The sequence below is a fragment of the Anabrus simplex genome, chromosome 4 (assembly GCF_040414725.1).
Source record: "Anabrus simplex isolate iqAnaSimp1 chromosome 4, ASM4041472v1, whole genome shotgun sequence".
In the NCBI taxonomy this organism is placed as follows: domain Eukaryota; kingdom Metazoa; phylum Arthropoda; class Insecta; order Orthoptera; family Tettigoniidae; genus Anabrus; species Anabrus simplex.
Genome location: NC_090268.1, coordinates 430,443,131 through 430,460,657, shown reverse-complemented (window position 1 = coordinate 430,460,657; position 17,527 = coordinate 430,443,131). Strand labels below are relative to the sequence as shown.

General features: G+C 43.2%; 11 non-coding genes across 11 annotated transcripts; 6 read left to right on the top strand and 5 right to left on the bottom strand.

The window, feature by feature from the left end:
* Positions 1 to 914: 914 nt before the first annotated feature.
* On the top strand, positions 915 to 986 carry TRNAP-AGG (transfer RNA proline (anticodon AGG)). Its single transcript has one exon. It is a non-coding gene; the product is annotated as a tRNA-Pro (tRNA).
* Positions 987 to 1,644: 658 nt separating this feature from the next.
* TRNAP-UGG (transfer RNA proline (anticodon UGG)) lies at positions 1,645 to 1,716 on the bottom strand. Its single transcript has one exon. It is a non-coding gene; the product is annotated as a tRNA-Pro (tRNA).
* Positions 1,717 to 4,107: 2,391 nt separating this feature from the next.
* On the top strand, positions 4,108 to 4,179 carry TRNAP-AGG (transfer RNA proline (anticodon AGG)). Its single transcript has one exon. It is a non-coding gene; the product is annotated as a tRNA-Pro (tRNA).
* Positions 4,180 to 4,837: 658 nt separating this feature from the next.
* TRNAP-UGG (transfer RNA proline (anticodon UGG)) lies at positions 4,838 to 4,909 on the bottom strand. The gene has a single exon. It is a non-coding gene; the product is annotated as a tRNA-Pro (tRNA).
* A 2,378-nt stretch (positions 4,910 to 7,287) lies between these two features.
* Positions 7,288 to 7,359, top strand: TRNAP-AGG (transfer RNA proline (anticodon AGG)). The gene has a single exon. It is a non-coding gene; the product is annotated as a tRNA-Pro (tRNA).
* Positions 7,360 to 8,017: 658 nt separating this feature from the next.
* On the bottom strand, positions 8,018 to 8,089 carry TRNAP-UGG (transfer RNA proline (anticodon UGG)). The gene has a single exon. It is a non-coding gene; the product is annotated as a tRNA-Pro (tRNA).
* A 2,391-nt stretch (positions 8,090 to 10,480) lies between these two features.
* TRNAP-AGG (transfer RNA proline (anticodon AGG)) lies at positions 10,481 to 10,552 on the top strand. The gene has a single exon. It is a non-coding gene; the product is annotated as a tRNA-Pro (tRNA).
* Positions 10,553 to 11,210: 658 nt separating this feature from the next.
* Positions 11,211 to 11,282, bottom strand: TRNAP-UGG (transfer RNA proline (anticodon UGG)). The gene has a single exon. It is a non-coding gene; the product is annotated as a tRNA-Pro (tRNA).
* A 2,391-nt stretch (positions 11,283 to 13,673) lies between these two features.
* TRNAP-AGG (transfer RNA proline (anticodon AGG)) lies at positions 13,674 to 13,745 on the top strand. Its single transcript has one exon. It is a non-coding gene; the product is annotated as a tRNA-Pro (tRNA).
* A 658-nt stretch (positions 13,746 to 14,403) lies between these two features.
* On the bottom strand, positions 14,404 to 14,475 carry TRNAP-UGG (transfer RNA proline (anticodon UGG)). The gene has a single exon. It is a non-coding gene; the product is annotated as a tRNA-Pro (tRNA).
* A 2,390-nt stretch (positions 14,476 to 16,865) lies between these two features.
* Positions 16,866 to 16,937, top strand: TRNAP-AGG (transfer RNA proline (anticodon AGG)). Its single transcript has one exon. It is a non-coding gene; the product is annotated as a tRNA-Pro (tRNA).
* The last annotated feature ends 590 nt before the right edge of the window (positions 16,938 to 17,527 follow it).

Below are 17,527 nucleotides of genomic sequence, written 5' to 3'. Positions count from 1 at the left end.
GGATAATAATTTCGCATTTTTTAAGAAGCGTACGTAAAGTTCATCGCGTCGAAACGTTTACATCTATCTCGGCTACAAACCGTGAATATACTGTGCGAGAAAATATCATAGGACCAAATAAGTACGCAAAAATATGGGCCGTCTTGACGCGCATAGTAATTTTCCAAGTGACCACTTGTAATGTAGAGGAGTTGGGGGTTTAGGGGCGGAGCCCCAACGAGCGAAAGCGAGTCTTATCTTCAATGTCACAACATAATTGAAGGAAGAACTTTGGGTTAAAACAGACAGACTTCAATGAGAATTTAGTGAATGACAATTTAACATATCTTACATTCCGTTATCTACTTCTTTATCTGTTCACCGTCTTGCCTTAAGAGCAGACTCTGGGTAGGGGGATACAAGTGGCGAGGATGAACAGTACCTCGCCCAGGCGGCCACACCTGCTATGCTGAACAGGGACCTTGCGGGGGAATGGGAACATTGGAGGGGATAGACAAGGAAGAGTGCCTTAAGTTTTGTAACATCCCGGCGTTTGATTGGATGAGAAATGGGAAGCCGCGAGAAACCACTTCGAGCATGGCCGAGGAGGGAATCAATCCTACAGGGGTGCGTGGGCCCCGTATGTACCGGTACCACTTTCAAATTTAGGTGTTTAATATAAGTGAATATTTAACTTGTAACAAAGTGGTATAACAGTGAATGTGGTGTTGCGCTCTAAATCACTCTCAGTCGAGTTGGCAGCACCGACAGAAAGAGCGCCCCACAGTCGCTTCACCCTCACCCTCCCCGTTGCCAAATCTACAGTCAATTCGAATCCGTTAAACTAATCAACTCCATGCGTTTATGACGCGAGTCAGGCGACGTTTTATCGTGGGAATAAATACATGCTATCTTTACAGCGCGAGCTGTCGAGTGGCTCGTTGGTCTAGGGGTATGATTCTCGCTTAGGGTGCGAGAGGTCCCGGGTTCAAATCCCGGACGAGCCCAAGAGTTTTGTAAAATCACAGTCCATAGTTTGAAGTAGAGAACAGTAGCCACTCACGTTTCACTGGGATTGATCTGGTTATTCGTTGAACTGCGAAAGCCCTGGATTACAATAATGTACCATACCGACATTTGCTTGGAGGAGAATTGGGACACCGCGTTAAACAGCTCCAGATGGCAGCGCCCCGCAGTGTACCGTGCTCCAGCCAGCGTGCCACGTTTGAAGTTTCGTGGCAGAGCCGGGAATCGAAGTCGGGCCAGCGGGTGTGGCAAATTATCACGCTAACCACTACTCCACACAGGCGGACAGTTACAATTTTCAAGGAGAGAAATCACCACCATTTCCTAATTATGTAATTAAATTTGAAATCGTACAGCAACCATCGCAGATCATGAGGGAACCGTATCTTAGTCATTTAGTGATGATCGAATCGACTGGACAGTAGGTAAAACGCTCAAGTATTGTAACTCGAATCCAGGGATAGTCCATTTGCTCTTGTGTGTGTTCAATTGAGAGGGACTTTACTGTATATAACGTTTTGCTGGCATAGTTAGGAAACGCATGTAAGGGAAGATTTACATCAAATAGGCAGAAGAACTCTTCGCAAGGCAATATCACTAACGTACATTGATATTCCTCGAAAACATTTAAAAACAGACGGGCTCGTCCGGGATTTGAACCCGGGACCTCTCGCACCCAAAGCGAGAATCATACCCCTAGACCAACGAGCCAACTGCGCAACAGTAGAGCTGATCACTGCTATCTCACCACGACTGTTACTAAAGCTGCCAATGTACATGTTGGTACAAGGTAGATCGCTTCTAGGGAAGCAGAATCTTTATTATATAAAGCCGTACTGCTGACTCACTGACTGACATAAATGATTGACCACTTCCAGATGAGGTAGAAACGTTAAATTAGGCAAAGTTGTATCTATTAGTTTGAAAGTTGGGGAAACGTTCCGAAGAGTTCAATATTTTTAGTGGTGCCCCCCACCCCAAAACAAAATTTCGGACGCCATGTTGCAGTGCCCTAGATAATTAGAATTCCGCAAATTTATAGCTCTTAGCCTGTAAACTGCGGAGAAATCGCAAGAAGTTCAAGTATTCAATATTTTACCCCGTAAAGAATACGAAATATTAAGCGGAATTTATGACGATGCGCACTTTGGTTTCGAAATTTTTGTAGCTAAACGGTAATCGCTATCAGCAAAACGATTGCACTTTCGTCTCCTAAAATGAGGAGATCTACAGTTTTGGTCCTATGAACTTTTGTCGTATCTCGACCCCTTCTACCTTAGATTGACCTTGATTTTCCCGGTTCTGGTCAATATTGATCATTTTCCAATAATTATTTTACTGATTTACACACTCCAGACAGATAGATGCACGAAATTCAGCAGGCTCCTTGGTACAATCATTGGCCATATGTAGACCGACTTTCATTATTCTAGCCGCCTTGAATGTATGCGGAAACGGAAGGAATATGCGGAACACTACTCAAATTTCAGCCGAATTTGTGATTCTTAAGCAATCTGTGATGAAGCCGATAGAGATACGGCAAAACCTCAAACAAAAATTGTAGGCCGTTTCATTGTCAAGAATGTACCTGTCTGCTAATATGGCATATCATTTTTCAACTTGTTAAAAGTGTACGAAATTTTACATGGATTGATAAGTTCACCTCTGTCTACGGTATAAATAGCCAGGATACGACAAAATATCCTAAATCCAAAATATAGGTGACAAAAAGTTTCGTCTAATGGCGCAATCCGTATCTCGATACGGCGTACCGTTTGGCCACAATTAATTTCCAAATGAAAGTCTGCACCCATTAGCGTGCACATTGCCTGGATATATCTCTTATGCCTTAGACAGAGCTGCATTTTCAGAATTTACGTCAATATTGTACATTTTCAAAATCTCATTTTACTGTGCTAACACAAATAAGACCGACAGAATCATGAAATTCGGCAGGCTCACTGAAACTTCCGTGGGTCATATGTGAGAAAAATGCATGATTCTAGCACCGTGGACAAATGCAGAAATGAAAGGAATATGTGGACACTGTAATCCTAATGTAAGGTTCTAAGCCAGTCTACGGCTTACACAATGCAGATACGACAAAACATCAATAAACGAAAATGTAGATCGTTTCAACTACGATGCACCGACCAGGTTTTAGGACTAAAGCTGCTCATTACGTTAGGATAATAATTTCGCATTTTTTAAGAAGCGTACGTAAAGTTCATCGCGTCGAAACGTTTACATCTATCTCGGCTACAAACCGTGAATATACTGTGCGAGAAAATATCATAGGACCAAATAAGTACGCAAAAATATGGGCCGTCTTGACGCGCATAGTAATTTTCCAAGTGACCACTTGTAATGTAGAGGAGTTGGGGGTTTAGGGGCGGAGCCCCAACGAGCGAAAGCGAGTCTTATCTTCAATGTCACAACATAATTGAAGGAAGAACTTTGGGTTAAAACAGACAGACTTCAATGAGAATTTAGTGAATGACAATTTAACATATCTTACATTCCGTTATCTACTTCTTTATCTGTTCACCGTCTTGCCTTAAGAGCAGACTCTGGGTAGGGGGATACAAGTGGCGAGGATGAACAGTACCTCGCCCAGGCGGCCACACCTGCTATGCTGAACAGGGACCTTGCGGGGGAATGGGAACATTGGAGGGGATAGACAAGGAAGAGTGCCTTAAGTTTTGTAACATCCCGGCGTTTGATTGGATGAGAAATGGGAAGCCGCGAGAAACCACTTCGAGCATGGCCGAGGAGGGAATCAATCCTACAGGGGTGCGTGGGCCCCGTATGTACCGGTACCACTTTCAAATTTAGGTGTCTTAATATAAGTGAATATTTAACTTGTAACAAAGTGGTATAACAGTGAATGTGGTGTTGCGCTCTAAATCACTCTCAGTCGAGTTGGCAGCACCGACAGAAAGAGCGCCCCACAGTCGCTTCACCCTCACCCTCCCCGTTGCCAAATCTACAGTCAATTCGAATCCGTTAAACTAATCAACTCCACGCGTTTATGACGCGAGTCAGGCGACGTTTTATCGTGGGAATAAATACATGCTATCTTTACAGCGCGAGCTGTCGAGTGGCTCGTTGGTCTAGGGGTATGATTCTCGCTTAGGGTGCGAGAGGTCCCGGGTTCAAATCCCGGACGAGCCCAAGAGTTTTGTAAAATCACAGTCCATAGTTTGAAGTAGAGAACAGTAGCCACTCACGTTTCACTGGGATTGATCTGGTTATTCGTTGAACTGCGAAAGCCCTGGATTACAATAATGTACCATACCGACATTTGCTTGGAGGAGAATTTGGACACCGCGTTAAACAGCTCCAGATGGCAGCGCCCCGCAGTGTACCGTGCTCCAGCCAGCGTGCCACGTTTGAAGTTTCGTGGCAGAGCCGGGAATCGAAGTCGGGCCAGCGGGTGTGGCAAATTATCACGCTAACCACTACTCCACACAGGCGGACAGTTACAATTTTCAAGGAGAGAAATCACCACCATTTCCTAATTATGTAATTAAATTTGAAATCGTACAGCAACCATCGCAGATCATGAGGGAACCGTATCTTAGTCATTTAGTGATGATCGAATCGACTGGACAGTAGGTAAAACGCTCAAGTATTGTAACTCGAATCCAGGGATAGTCCATTTGCTCTTGTGTGTGTTCAATTGAGAGGGACTTTACTGTATATAACGTTTTGCTGGCATAGTTAGGAAACGCATGTAAGGGAAGATTTACATCAAATAGGCAGAAGAACTCTTCGCAAGGCAATATCACTAACGTACATTGATATTCCTCGAAAACATTTAAAAACAGACGGGCTCGTCCGGGATTTGAACCCGGGACCTCTCGCACCCAAAGCGAGAATCATACCCCTAGACCAACGAGCCAACTGCGCAACAGTAGAGCTGATCACTGCTATCTCACCACGACTGTTACTAAAGCTGCCAATGTACATGTTGGTACAAGGTAGATCGCTTCTAGGGAAGCAGAATCTCTATTATATAAAGCCGTACTGCTGACTCACTGACTGACATAAATGATTGACCACTTCCAGATGAGGTAGAAACGTTAAATTAGGCAAAGTTGTATCTATTAGTTTGAAAGTTAGGGAAACGTTCCGAAGAGTTCAATATTTTTAGTGGTGCCCCCCACCCCAAAACAAAATTTCGGACGCCATGTTGCAGTGCCCTAGATAATTAGAATTCCGCAAATTTATAGCTCTTAGCCTGTAAACTGCGGAGAAATCGCAAGAAGTTCAAGTATTCAATATTTTACCCCGTAAAGAATACGAAATATTAAGCGGAATTTATGACGATGCGCACTTTGGTTTCGAAATTTTTGTAGCTAAACGGTAATCGCTATCAGCAAAACGATTGCACTTTCGTCTCCTAAAATGAGGAGATCTACAGTTTTGGTCCTATGAACTTTTGTCGTATCTCGACCCCTTCTACCTTAGATTGACCTTGATTTTCCCGGTTCTGGTCAATATTGATCATTTTCCAATAATTATTTTACTGATTTACACACTCCAGACAGATAGATGCACGAAATTCAGCAGGCTCCTTGGTACAATCATTGGCCATATGTAGACCGACTTTCATTATTCTAGCCGCCTTGAATGTATGCGGAAACGGAAGGAATATGCGGAACACTACTCAAATTTCAGCCGAATTTGTGATTCTTAAGCAATCTGTGATGAAGCCGATAGAGATACGGCAAAACCTCAAACAAAATTGTAGGCCGTTTCATTGTCAAGAATGTACCTGTCTGCTAATTTGGCATATCATTTTTCAACTTGTTAAAAGTGTACGAAATTTTACATGGATTGATAAGTTCACCTCTTTCTACGGTATAAATAGCCAGGATACGACAAAATATCCTAAATCCAAAATATAGGTGACAAAAAGTTTCGTCTAATGGCGCAATCCGTATCTCGATACGGCGTACCGTTTGGCCACAATTAATTTCCAAATGAAAGTCTGCACCCATTAGCGTGCACATTGCCTGGATATATCTCTTATGCCTTAGACAGAGCTGCATTTTCAGAATTTACGTCAATATTGTACATTTTCAAAATCTCATTTTACTGTGCTAACACAAATAAGACCGACAGAATCATGAAATTCGGCAGGCTCACTGAAACTTCCGTGGGTCATATGTGAGAAAAATGCATGATTCTAGCACCGTGGAGAAAAGGAATATGTGGACACTGTAATCGTAATGTAAGGTTCTAAGCCAGTCTACGGCTTACACAATGCAGATACGACAAAACATCAATAAACGAAAATGTAGATCGTTTCAACTACGATGCACCGACCAAGTTTTAGGACTAAAGCTGCTCATTACGTTAGGATAATAATTTCGCATTTTTTAAGAAGCGTACGTAAAGTTCATCGCGTCGAAACGTTTACATCTATCTCGGCTACAAACCGTGAATATACTGTGCGAGAAAATATCATAGGACCAAATAAGTACGCAAAAATATGGGCCGTCTTGACGCGCATAGTAATTTTCCAAGTGACCACTTGTAATGTAGAGGAGTTGGGGGTTTAGGGGCGGAGCCCCAACGAGCGAAAGCGAGTCTTATCTTCAATGTCACAACATAATTGAAGGAAGAACTTTGGGTTAAAACAGACAGACTTCAATGAGAATTTAGTGAATGACAATTTAACATATCTTACATTCCGTTATCTAATTCTTTATCTGTTTACCGTCTTGCCTTAAGAGCAGACTCTGGGTAGGGGGATACAAGTGGCGAGGATGAACAGTACCTCGCCCAGGCGGCCACACCTGCTATGCTGAACAGGGACCTTGCGGGGGAATGGGAACATTGGAGGGGATAGACAAGGAAGAGTGCCTTAAGTTTTGTAACATCCCGGCGTTTGATTGGATGAGAAATGGGAAGCCGCGAGAAACCACTTCGAGCATGGCCGAGGAGGGAATCAATCCTACAGGGGTGCGTGGGCCCCGTATGTACCGGTACCACTTTCAAATTTAGGTGTCTTAATATAAGTGAATATTTAACTTGTAACAAAGTGGTATAACAGTGAATGTGGTGTTGCGCTCTAAATCACTCTCAGTCGAGTTGGCAGCACCGACAGAAAGAGCGCCCCACAGTCGCTTCACCCTCACCCTCCCCGTTGCCAAATCTACAGTCAATTCGAATCCGTTAAACTAATCAACTCCACGCGTTTATGACGCGAGTCAGGCGACGTTTTATCGTGGGAATAAATACATGCTATCTTTACAGCGCGAGCTGTCGAGTGGCTCGTTGGTCTAGGGGTATGATTCTCGCTTAGGGTGCAAGAGGTCCCGGGTTCAAATCCCGGACGAGCCCAAGAGTTTTGTAAAATCACAGTCCATAGTTTGAAGTAGAGAACAGTAGCCACTCACGTTTCACTGGGATTGATCTGGTTATTCGTTGAACTGCGAAAGCCCTGGATTACAATAATGTACCATACCGACATTTGCTTGGAGGAGAATTGGGACACCGCGTTAAACAGCTCCAGATGGCAGCGCCCCGCAGTGTACCGTGCTCCAGCCAGCGTGCCACGTTTGAAGTTTCGTGGCAGAGCCGGGAATCGAAGTCGGGCCAGCGGGTGTGGCAAATTATCACGCTAACCACTACTCCACACAGGCGGACAGTTACAATTTTCAAGGAGAGAAATCACCACCATTTCCTAATTATGTAATTAAATTTGAAATCGTACAGCAACCATCGCAGATCATGAGGGAACCGTATCTTAGTCATTTAGTGATGATCGAATCGACTGGACAGTAGGTAAAACGCTCAAGTATTGTAACTCGAATCCAGGGATAGTCCATTTGCTCTTGTGTGTGTTCAATTGAGAGGGACTTTACTGTATATAACGTTTTGCTGGCATAGTTAGGAAACGCATGTAAGGGAAGATTTACATCAAATAGGCAGAAGAACTCTTCGCAAGGCAATATCACTAACGTACATTGATATTCCTCGAAAACATTTAAAAACAGACGGGCTCGTCCGGGATTTGAACCCGGGACCTCTCGCACCCAAAGCGAGAATCATACCCCTAGACCAACGAGCCAACTGCGCAACAGTAGAGCTGATCACTGCTATCTCACCACGACTGTTACTAAAGCTGCCAATGTACATGTTGGTACAAGGTAGATCGCTTCTAGGGAAGCAGAATCTCTATTATATAAAGCCGTACTGCTGACTCACTGACTGACATAAATGATTGACCACTTCCAGATGAGGTAGAAACGTTAAATTAGGCAAAGTTGTATCTATTAGTTTGAAAGTTAGGGAAACGTTCCGAAGAGTTCAATATTTTTAGTGGTGCCCCCCACCCCAAAACAAAATTTCGGACGCCATGTTGCAGTGCCCTAGATAATTAGAATTCCGCAAATTTATAGCTCTTAGCCTGTAAACTGCGGAGAAATCGCAAGAAGTTCAAGTATTCAATATTTTACCCCGTAAAGAATACGAAATATTAAGCGGAATTTATGACGATGCGCACTTTGGTTTCGAAATTTTTGTAGCTAAACGGTAATCGCTATCAGCAAAACGATTGCACTTTCGTCTCCTAAAATGAGGAGATCTACAGTTTTGGTCCTATGAACTTTTGTCGTATCTCGACCCCTTCTACCTTAGATTGACCTTGATTTTCCCGGTTCTGGTCAATATTGATCATTTTCCAATAATTATTTTACTGATTTACACACTCCAGACAGATAGATGCACGAAATTCAGCAGGCTCCTTGGTACAATCATTGGCCATATGTAGACCGACTTTCATTATTCTAGCCGCCTTGAATGTATGCGGAAACGGAAGGAATATGCGGAACACTACTCAAATTTCAGCCGAATTTGTGATTCTTAAGCAATCTGTGATGAAGCCGATAGAGATACGGCAAAACCTCAAACAAAAATTGTAGGCCGTTTCATTGTCAAGAATGTACCTGTCTGCTAATTTGGCATATCATTTTTCAACTTGTTAAAAGTGTACGAAATTTTACATGGATTGATAAGTTCACCTCTTTCTACGGTATAAATAGCCAGGATACGACAAAATATCCTAAATCCAAAATATAGGTGACAAAAAGTTTCGTCTAATGGCGCAATCCGTATCTCGATACGGCGTACCGTTTGGCCACAATTAATTTCCAAATGAAAGTCTGCACCCATTAGCGTGCACATTGCCTGGATATATCTCTTATGCCTTAGACAGAGCTGCATTTTCAGAATTTACGTCAATATTGTACATTTTCAAAATCTCATTTTACTGTGCTAACACAAATAAGACCGACAGAATCATGAAATTCGGCAGGCTCACTGAAACTTCCGTGGGTCATATGTGAGAAAAATGCATGATTCTAGCACCGTGGACAAATGCAGAAATGAAAGGAATATGTGGACACTGTAATCCTAATGTAAGGTTCTAAGCCAGTCTACGGCTTACACAATGCAGATACGACAAAACATCAATAAACGAAAATGTAGATCGTTTCAACTACGATGCACCGACCAAGTTTTAGGACTAAAGCTGCTCATTACGTTAGGATAATAATTTCGCATTTTTTAAGAAGCGTACGTAAAGTTCATCGCGTCGAAACGTTTACATCTATCTCGGCTACAAACCGTGAATATACTGTGCGAGAAAATATCATAGGACCAAATAAGTACGCAAAAATATGGGCCGTCTTGACGCGCATAGTAATTTTCCAAGTGACCACTTGTAATGTAGAGGAGTTGGGGGTTTAGGGGCGGAGCCCCAACGAGCGAAAGCGAGTCTTATCTTCAATGTCACAACATAATTGAAGGAAGAACTTTGGGTTAAAACAGACAGACTTCAATGAGAATTTAGTGAATGACAATTTAACATATCTTACATTCCGTTATCTACTTCTTTATCTGTTTACCGTCTTGCCTTAAGAGCAGACTCTGGGTAGGGGGATACAAGTGGCGAGGATGAACAGTACCTCGCCCAGGCGGCCACACCTGCTATGCTGAACAGGGACCTTGCGGGGGAATGGGAACATTGGAGGGGATAGACAAGGAAGAGTGCCTTAAGTTTTGTAACATCCCGGCGTTTGATTGGATGAGAAATGGGAAGCCGCGAGAAACCACTTCGAGCATGGCCGAGGAGGGAATCAATCCTACAGGGGTGCGTGGGCCCCGTATGTACCGGTACCACTTTCAAATTTAGGTGTCTTAATATAAGTGAATATTTAACTTGTAACAAAGTGGTATAACAGTGAATGTGGTGTTGCGCTCTAAATCACTCTCAGTCGAGTTGGCAGCACCGACAGAAAGAGCGCCCCACAGTCGCTTCACCCTCACCCTCCCCGTTGCCAAATCTACAGTCAATTCGAATCCGTTAAACTAATCAACTCCACGCGTTTATGACGCGAGTCAGGCGACGTTTTATCGTGGGAATAAATACATGCTATCTTTACAGCGCGAGCTGTCGAGTGGCTCGTTGGTCTAGGGGTATGATTCTCGCTTAGGGTGCGAGAGGTCCCGGGTTCAAATCCCGGACGAGCCCAAGAGTTTTGTAAAATCACAGTCCATAGTTTGAAGTAGAGAACAGTAGCCACTCACGTTTCACTGGGATTGATCTGGTTATTCGTTGAACTGCGAAAGCCCTGGATTACAATAATGTACCATACCGACATTTGCTTGGAGGAGAATTGGGACACCGCGTTAAACAGCTCCAGATGGCAGCGCCCCGCAGTGTACCGTGCTCCAGCCAGCGTGCCACGTTTGAAGTTTCGTGGCAGAGCCGGGAATCGAAGTCGGGCCAGCGGGTGTGGCAAATTATCACGCTAACCACTACTCCACACAGGCGGACAGTTACAATTTTCAAGGAGAGAAATCACCACCATTTCCTAATTATGTAATTAAATTTGAAATCGTACAGCAACCATCGCAGATCATGAGGGAACCGTATCTTAGTCATTTAGTGATGATCGAATCGACTGGACAGTAGGTAAAACGCTCAAGTATTGTAACTCGAATCCAGGGATAGTCCATTTGCTCTTGTGTGTGTTCAATTGAGAGGGACTTTACTGTATATAACGTTTTGCTGGCATAGTTAGGAAACGCATGTAAGGGAAGATTTACATCAAATAGGCAGAAGAACTCTTCGCAAGGCAATATCACTAACGTACATTGATATTCCTCGAAAACATTTAAAAACAGACGGGCTCGTCCGGGATTTGAACCCGGGACCTCTCGCACCCAAAGCGAGAATCATACCCCTAGACCAACGAGCCAACTGCGCAACAGTAGAGCTGATCACTGCTATCTCACCACGACTGTTACTAAAGCTGCCAATGTACATGTTGGTACAAGGTAGATCGCTTCTAGGGAAGCAGAATCTCTATTATATAAAGCCGTACTGCTGACTCACTGACTGACATAAATGATTGACCACTTCCAGATGAGGTAGAAACGTTAAATTAGGCAAAGTTGTATCTATTAGTTTGAAAGTTAGGGAAACGTTCCGAAGAGTTCAATATTTTTAGTGGTGCCCCCCACCCCAAAACAAAATTTCGGACGCCATGTTGCAGTGCCCTAGATAATTAGAATTCCGCAAATTTATAGCTCTTAGCCTGTAAACTGCGGAGAAATCGCAAGAAGTTCAAGTATTCAATATTTTACCCCGTAAAGAATACGAAATATTAAGCGGAATTTATGACGATGCGCACTTTGGTTTCGAAATTTTTGTAGCTAAACGGTAATCGCTATCAGCAAAACGATTGCACTTTCTTCTCCTAAAATGAGGAGATCTACAGTTTTGGTCCTATGAACTTTTGTCGTATCTCGACCCCTTCTACCTTAGATTGACCTTGATTTTCCCGGTTCTGGTCAATATTGATCATTTTCCAATAATTATTTTACTGATTTACACACTCCAGACAGATAGATGCACGAAATTCAGCAGGCTCCTTGGTACAATCATTGGCCATATGTAGACCGACTTTCATTATTCTAGCCGCCTTGAATGTATGCGGAAACGGAAGGAATATGCGGAACACTACTCAAATTTCAGCCGAATTTGTGATTCTTAAGCAATCTGTGATGAAGCCGATAGAGATACGGCAAAACCTCAAACAAAAATTGTAGGCCGTTTCATTGTCAAGAATGTACCTGTCTGCTAATTTGGCATATCATTTTTCAACTTGTTAAAAGTGTACGAAATTTTACATGGATTGATAAGTTCAATTCTTTCTACGGTATAAATAGCCAGGATACGACAAAATATCCTAAATCCAAAATATAGGTGACAAAAAGTTTCGTCTAATGGCGCAATCCGTATCTCGATACGGCGTACCGTTTGGCCACAATTAATTTCCAAATGAAAGTCTGCACCCATTAGCGTGCACATTGCCTGGATATATCTCTTATGCCTTAGACAGAGCTGCATTTTCAGAATTTACGTCAATATTGTACATTTTCAAAATCTCATTTTACTGTGCTAACACAAATAAGACCGACAGAATCATGAAATTCGGCAGGCTCACTGAAACTTCCGTGGGTCATATGTGAGAAAAATGCATGATTCTAGCACCGTGGACAAATGCAGAAATGAAAGGAATATGTGGACACTGTAATCCTAATGTAAGGTTCTAAGCCAGTCTACGGCTTACACAATGTAGATACGACAAAACATCAATAAACGAAAATGTAGATCGTTTCAACTACGATGCACCGACCAAGTTTTAGGACTAAAGCTGCTCATTACGTTAGGATAATAATTTCGCATTTTTTAAGAAGCGTACGTAAAGTTCATCGCGTCGAAACGTTTACATCTATCTCGCATACAAACCGTGAATATACTGTGCGAGAAAATATCATAGGACCAAATAAGTACGCAAAAATATGGGCCGTCTTGACGCGCATAGTAATTTTCCAAGTGACCACTTGTAATGTAGAGGAGTTGGGGGTTTAGGGGCGGAGCCCCAACGAGCGAAAGCGAGTCTTATCTTCAATGTCACAACATAATTGAAGGAAGAACTTTGGGTTAAAACAGACAGACTTCAATGAGAATTTAGTGAATGACAATTTAACATATCTTACATTCCGTTATCTACTTCTTTATCTGTTTACCGTCTTGCCTTAAGAGCAGACTCTGGGTAGGGGGATACAAGTGGCGAGGATGAACAGTACCTCGCCCAGGCGGCCACACCTGCTATGCTGAACAGGGACCTTGCGGGGGAATGGGAACATTGGAGGGGATAGACAAGGAAGAGTGCCTTAAGTTTTGTAACATCCCGGCGTTTGATTGGATGAGAAATGGGAAGCCGCGAGAAACCACTTCGAGCATGGCCGAGGAGGGAATCAATCCTACAGGGGTGTGTGGGCCCCGTATGTACCTGTACCACTTTCAAATTTAGGTGTCTTAATATAAGTGAATATTTAACTTGTAACAAAGTGGTATAACAGTGAATGTGGTGTTGCGCTCTAAATCACTCTCAGTCGAGTTGGCAGCACCGACAGAAAGAGCGCCCCACAGTCGCTTCACCCTCACCCTCCCCGTTGCCAAATCTACAGTCAATTCGAATCCGTTAAACTAATCAACTCCACGCGTTTATGACGCGAGTCAGGCGACGTTTTATCGTGGGAATAAATACATGCTATCTTTACAACGCGAGCTGTCGAGTGGCTCGTTGGTCTAGGGGTATGATTCTCGCTTAGGGTGCGAGAGGTCCCGGGTTCAAATCCCGGACGAGCCCAAGAGTTTTGTAAAATCACAGTCCATAGTTTGAAGTAGAGAACAGTAGCCACTCACGTTTCACTGGGATTGATCTGGTTATTCGTTGAACTGCGAAAGCCCTGGATTACAATAATGTACCATACCGACATTTGCTTGGAGGAGAATTGGGACACCGCGTTAAACAGCTCCAGATGGCAGCGCCCCGCAGTGTACCGTGCTCCAGCCAGCGTGCCACGTTTGAAGTTTCGTGGCAGAGCCGGGAATCGAAGTCGGGCCAGCGGGTGTGGCAAATTATCACGCTAACCACTACTCCACACAGGCGGACAGTTACAATTTTCAAGGAGAGAAATCACCACCATTTCCTAATTATGTAATTAAATTTGAAATCGTACAGCAACCATCGCAGATCATGAGGGAACCGTATCTTAGTGATTTAGTGATGATCGAATCGACTGGACAGTAGGTAAAACGCTCAAGTATTGTAACTCGAATCCAGGGATAGTCCATTTGCTCTTGTGTGTGTTCAATTGAGAGGGACTTTACTGTATATAACGTTTTGCTGGCATAGTTAGGAAACGCATGTAAGGGAAGATTTACATCAAATAGGCAGAAGAACTCTTCGCAAGGCAATATCACTAACGTACATTGATATTCCTCGAAAACATTTAAAAACAGACGGGCTCGTCCGGGATTTGAACCCGGGACCTCTCGCACCCAAAGCGAGAATCATACCCCTAGACCAACGAGCCAACTGCGCAACAGTAGAGCTGATCACTGCTATCTCACCACGACTGTTACTAAAGCTGCCAATGTACATGTTGGTACAAGGTAGATCGCTTCTAGGGAAGCAGAATCTCTATTATATAAAGCCGTACTGCTGACTCACTGACTGACATAAATGATTGACCACTTCCAGATGAGGTAGAAACGTTAAATTAGGCAAAGTTGTATCTATTAGTTTGAAAGTTAGGGAAACGTTCCGAAGAGTTCAATATTTTTAGTGGTGCCCCCCACCCCAAAACAAAATTTCGGACGCCATGTTGCAGTGCCCTAGATAATTAGAATTCCGCAAATTTATAGCTCTTAGCCTGTAAACTGCGGAGAAATCGCAAGAAGTTCAAGTATTCAATATTTTACCCCGTATAGAATACGAAATATTAAGCGGAATTTATGACGATGCGCACTTTGGTTTCGAAATTTTTGTAGCTAAACGGTATTCGCTATCAGCAAAACGATTGCACTTTCGTCTCCTAAAATGAGGAGATCTACAGTTTTGGTCCTATGAACTTTTGTCGTATCTCGACCCCTTCTACCTTAGATTGACCTTGATTTTCCCGGTTCTGGTCAATATTGATCATTTTCCAATAACTATTTTACTGATTTACACACTCCGGACAGATAGATGCACGAAATTCAGCAGGCTCCTTGGTACAATCATTGGCCATATGTAGACCGACTTTCATTATTCTAGCCGCCTTGAATGTATGCGGAAACGGAAGGAATATGCGGAACACTACTCAAATTTCAGCCGAATTTGTGATTCTTAAGCAATCTGTGATGAAGCCGATAGAGATACGGCAAAACCTCAAACAAAATTGTAGGCCGTTTCATTGTCAAGAATGTACCTGTCTGCTAATTTGGCATATCATTTTTCAACTTGTTAAAAGTGTACGAAATTTTACATGGATTGATAAGTTCACCTCTTTCTACGGTATAAATAGCCAGGATACGACAAAATATCCTAAATCCAAAATATAGGTGACAAAAAGTTTCGTCTAATGGCGCAATCCGTATCTCGATATGGCGTACCGTTTGGCCACAATTAATTTCCAAATGAAAGTCTGCACACATTAGCGTGCACATTGCCTGGATATATCTCTTATGCCTTAGACAGAGCTGCATTTTCAGAATTTACGTCAATATTGTACATTTTCAAAATCTCATTTTACTGTGCTAACACAAATAAGACCGACAGAATCATGAAATTCGGCAGGCTCACTGAAACTTCCGTGGGTCATATGTGAGAAAAATCCATGATTCTAGCACCGTGGACAAATGCAGAAATGAAAGGAATATGTGGACACTGTAATCCTAATGTAAGGTTCTAAGCCAGTCTACGGCTTACACAATGCAGATACGACAAAACATCAATAAACGAAAATGTAGATCGTTTCAACTACGATGCACCGACCAAGTTTTAGGACTAAAGCTGCTCATTACGTTAGGATAATAATTTCGCATTTTTTAAGAAGCGTACGTAAAGTTCATCGCGTCGAAACGTTTACATCTATCTCGGCTACAAACCGTGAATATACTGTGCGAGAAAATATCATAGGACCAAATAAGTACGCAAAAATATGGGCCGTCTTGACGCGCATAGTAATTTTCCAAGTGACCACTTGTAATGTAGAGGAGTTGGGGGTTTAGGGGCGGAGCCCCAACGAGCGAAAGCGAGTCTTATCTTCAATGTCACAACATAATTGAAGGAAGAACTTTGGGTTAAAACAGACAGACTTCAATGAGAATTTAGTGAATGACAATTTAACATATCTTACATTCCGTTATCTACTTCTTTATCTGTTTACCGTCTTGCCTTAAGAGCAGACTCTGGGTAGGGGGATACAAGTTGCGAGGATGAACAGTACCTCGCCCAGGCGGCCACACCTGCTATGCTGAACAGGGACCTTGCGGGGGAATGGGAACATTGGAGGGGATAGACAAGGAAGAGTGCCTTAAGTTTTGTAACATCCCGGCGTTTGATTGGATGAGAAATGGGAAGCCGCGAGAAACCACTTCGAGCATGGCCGAGGAGGGAATCAATCCTACAGGTGTGCGTGGGCCCCGTATGTACCGGTACCACTTTCAAATTTAGGTGTCTTAATATAAGTGAATATTTAACTTGTAACAAAGTGGTATAACAGTGAATGTGGTGTTGCGCTCTAAATCACTCTCAGTCGAGTTGGCAGCACCGACAGAAAGAGCGCCCCACAGTCGCTTCACCCTCACCCTCCCCGTTGCCAAATCTACAGTCAATTCGAATCCGTTAAACTAATCAACTCCACGCGTTTATGACGCGAGTCAGGCGACGTTTTATCGTGGGAATAAATACATGCTATCTTTACAGCGCGAGCTGTCGAGTGGCTCGTTGGTCTAGGGGTATGATTCTCGCTTAGGGTGCGAGAGGTCCCGGGTTCAAATCCCGGACGAGCCCAAGAGTTTTGTAATATCACAGTCCATAGTTTGAAGTAGAGAACAGTAGCCACTCACGTTTCACTGGGATTGATCTGGTTATTCGTTGAACTGCGAAAGCCCTGGATTACAATAATGTACCATACCGACATTTGCTTGGAGGAGAATTGGGACACCGCGTTAAACAGCTCCAGATGGCAGCGCCCCGCAGTGTACCGTGCTCCAGCCAGCGTGCCACGTTTGAAGTTTCGTGGCAGAGCCGGGAATCGAAGTCGGGCCAGCGGGTGTGGCAAATTATCACGCTAACCACTACTCCACACAGGCGGACAGTTACAATTTTCAAGGAGAGAAATCACCACCATTTCCTAATTATGTAATTAAATTTGAAATCGTACAGCAACCATCGCAGATCATGAGGGAACCGTATCTTAGTCATTTAGTGATGATCGAATCGACTGGACAGTAGGTAAAACGCTCAAGTATTGTAACTCGAATCCAGGGATAGTCCATTTGCTCTTGTGTGTGTTCAATTGAGAGGGACTTTACTGTATATAACGTTTTGCTGGCATAGTTAGGAAACGCATGTAAGGGAAGATTTACATCAAATAGGCA